We start from the raw sequence: 3,359 nt of genomic DNA on the forward strand, positions 1-3,359 counted from the left end.
TTGGAATCTCACTCTTGGAAATATGGCTAAAAGAATATGGGATAATTTTAAAAGTAGCCATGAGAACTAGAAGCAAACCCTAATAATTTTGTTAATGCAGTAAGTAATATAATAACTGCATTAGACCCATCAATGGGGTCTCACTATCAACAATCAGAAGCTGTAAGGATATTAGAACAACTATCCCTAGACGATTGGTCACATGTTATATATTTCCTAAATGATTAGATACACTACACTGCTATGTAACAGTATATATATAATGAATATTTCCAAAATAAGCTAATACATAAATTACCAAGACCTCTAGGTCGAGAAATACAAGAATATTATAAAATAATAAATCAAGCTAATAAAGGAACTTATGTGATAATGTGATAACCTTGGCATATTTTATAATGCAACAACTAGAAAAGAAATGTAATAAAGTGATAATCCATAGGCAAATAAAGGGAGGATATGCTTTTTGGAAAAATATACACCGCTCAACAATATGGTAGTTCAAGCCAAAATTCTTGTAGCTGTAAGAAAAGTAGACTAGTTAGGACAAACTATAATAAAGCGAGAAAATCAATACCTAAGAAAAAAATATTTTATAAGAAAATCAGGAGCCCGAAAACTATATCTACAACGAGAAAGACATGTTAGAAAATTTAACCCTAATAGGACATATAGTGATAAAATAACTTGTTTCAGATGCGGGCAAGTAGGACATATAGCAACTCAATGTCCTAAATGTCATAATATACACAACAGCCAAGCTCAGCTAATAGAAAAAATAAACTTGGATTTAATAAGTGTAACGGAGAACCTAAGAGATACTGAAACCATATATTCAATAATTTCAGAAGAAATAAAAGACACTGAGAACAAAAATAGCGAACAAGAAGAATTGAATTTTATACAAATGATAAAAGGATTTGACTTTGTAGAAATAGAAATAATGTATTCAAGAGTAGAAATAATAAAACCTCTAACTTGTACGTATAATTCGGAAAAGAATAAAGGACCAGACGATAAGCCATGTGCCTAACCGGAAGAAGAAAATATATAAACTCAAGAAATTATCGTATTAAAAAAGAGAATTAAAACCTTAGAAGAAATAATGTCCCTAATGGAACAAAGAATGGACAATCACTTGTATATAGAAGATGAAGAAACTATTAGAAATGATCATAACCTTAGGGTTGTCTGGCCTGAAGATATTCCTCCAGAAGGGACTAGTAGAGGTAAAGACCGAGACTTATGTCATCATATCCCAACATGTAGAGTCCCCTCAGAAATACACAAATATTTGATACCTATGAAAATAAAAATAAAAGATTATGACATAGAAGGAATGGCTCTGATTGATACAGGATGTACACGAACCAAAATCAATGAAAAAACAAGTACCAGAAAAATATAAAAATAAATTAAAAGAACCAAGAATAGGAAGACAAATGGATGGATCTATAACCTATACCTGTCACCAAATAGAAAAACTGAAAAAAATATTGATCAATGTAATAAAACAAATAAATTTAAATTAACCAATGTAGCCCTTCGAGACCTAACCATCCATAAATATATAGCAATACTTGGCCTCGACTTTATTTTATACAATAATAATATGATGATATTAACGAATGATTATGTGACTTTTAGTTAGAACCAAACTAGCCGCTATACAAATCCTAATCAGAGTTCTACTGGAAAGCGTGGTAGAACCCTATCAAAACAAGAAAATTGCAAATGCCAAAGTAGTCAAAATAACAATAAAAAAGAATCTCTGATATATAGAAACAGAATATTTAATAAATCCTCAAGAATACCAAAAAATAATGGACCAAATGTAGAGTAGATTGGTAAAACTAGGAATAATGGGAGCAAAACCACTAACCCATTGGGAATAATATAAAATAGAAATTATAAATGAAGATAAAGAAATAAGAGCCTCAAACCAAGAATTAGAATGGTATAAGCAATAAATAAGTGAGTTAGAATAAGAAGTGAATCAAAATATAGGCGTGCCTCGTTCTTTGTAAATAATCATTCAGAATAAATTCGACAAAAACCTAGGATGGTAATCAATTATAAACCCCTAAATGATAATGGTTATAATATTTCTAACAAAAATCAGCTACTAAATAAAATACAAGAAGCCAAATGATTTTCAAAATTCAACTGTAACTCTCGATATCATCAAATAAAAATGCATAAAGAATCAATAAATTGGACTGCCCAAACTTAATAGGCCATTAAGAATGGTTGGTAATGCCCCAGTGTTTCAAGAAAAAATGGATAGAATATTTGAAAAATGCCAAGAATATACTCTAGTATATATAGATGATATATTAGTTTTTAGTAAAACAAATCAGGACTACAGAAAACATTTAAAAGAGTACTGATAGAATTTCTCAAGCATATGAGAATATTAAAGAATAGCCAATTATGTATCATCTAGAATTCTTGAATTCCTTGTACTTTTTTGGGGTCCCTAATCATGAAATCCAATTGAAAGTTGGGGTATCCATAATTTTTCTAAGGAACATTAATCAAAGCATAGGTTTTTGTAATGATACTAGATCGATTGTCGCTAAATTAGTCTCTACGTTGATTGAGCTGAAACCATAACTAATAATAGTGTTGATCAACAATTTTTTATCACTTGAGTAGAAATTTTTCCTTCTGACTCGAAATAGCTTTTCACTTTCGGTAAAAGACAATTTCTAAATAAAGTATGGTTGACAATGAACATCAACAAAAACCAAGGTCAACCATTTGAAAATATCGGAATTTATTTACCTTGACCTATTTTCACACATAGATGGTTGTAAGTTGTTGCATCAAGAGTAACATCATTTGATGGTTTAAAACTATTGATCGATGGCAATGATGATTGTCCTAAAAATTGCAAAATATTTTTTATACGGAAGTTTCTTATAATGTTTTCTAAAGGTGAGTTTACTTTTCTTTTATATATATATATTTGTAACAATTTTTATTATTATAACATTCTAATATTTAAATTAAAACCTTTCTCTTTGATGTCACTAATTTATTGTTGTTTCATATTACATCTTGTAGGTAAGTAATACTTTAATAATTTTGTTTTAAAATATATTATTAAATACAATGTTGTCTGCATCAAAGTCTTTTATGATGCCTTAATGGTGTATTTTACTTATTTTAGATAAACATTTAACAATTAAATTTTTAAAAATATGTTTAAGATTATACTTTATCATGCTACATTATGATTTTAATAATTTATAATAAAGAGGTATAATTACACTTGTCAACCAGTATTTGAAAGCTAAAAGCTTATATCACATGAATGTGAGAAGTAATAAATGTTACAAAATATGATGAGTTTA

General features: G+C 28.6%; 1 long non-coding RNA gene across 1 annotated transcript; it reads right to left on the reverse strand.

The window, feature by feature from the left end:
- Positions 1–278: 278 nt before the first annotated feature.
- Positions 279–2,223, reverse strand: LOC107911395 (uncharacterized). Its single transcript, XR_001687869.2, has 2 exons — positions 1,181–2,223; positions 279–521 (listed from the first exon to the last, which is right to left on the reverse strand). It is a non-coding gene; the product is annotated as an uncharacterized lncRNA (long non-coding RNA).
- Between the last annotated feature and the right edge of the window lie 1,136 nt (positions 2,224–3,359).

The sequence above is a fragment of the Gossypium hirsutum genome, chromosome D11 (assembly GCF_007990345.1).
Source record: "Gossypium hirsutum isolate 1008001.06 chromosome D11, Gossypium_hirsutum_v2.1, whole genome shotgun sequence".
Taxonomy (NCBI): Eukaryota; Viridiplantae; Streptophyta; class Magnoliopsida; order Malvales; family Malvaceae; genus Gossypium; species Gossypium hirsutum.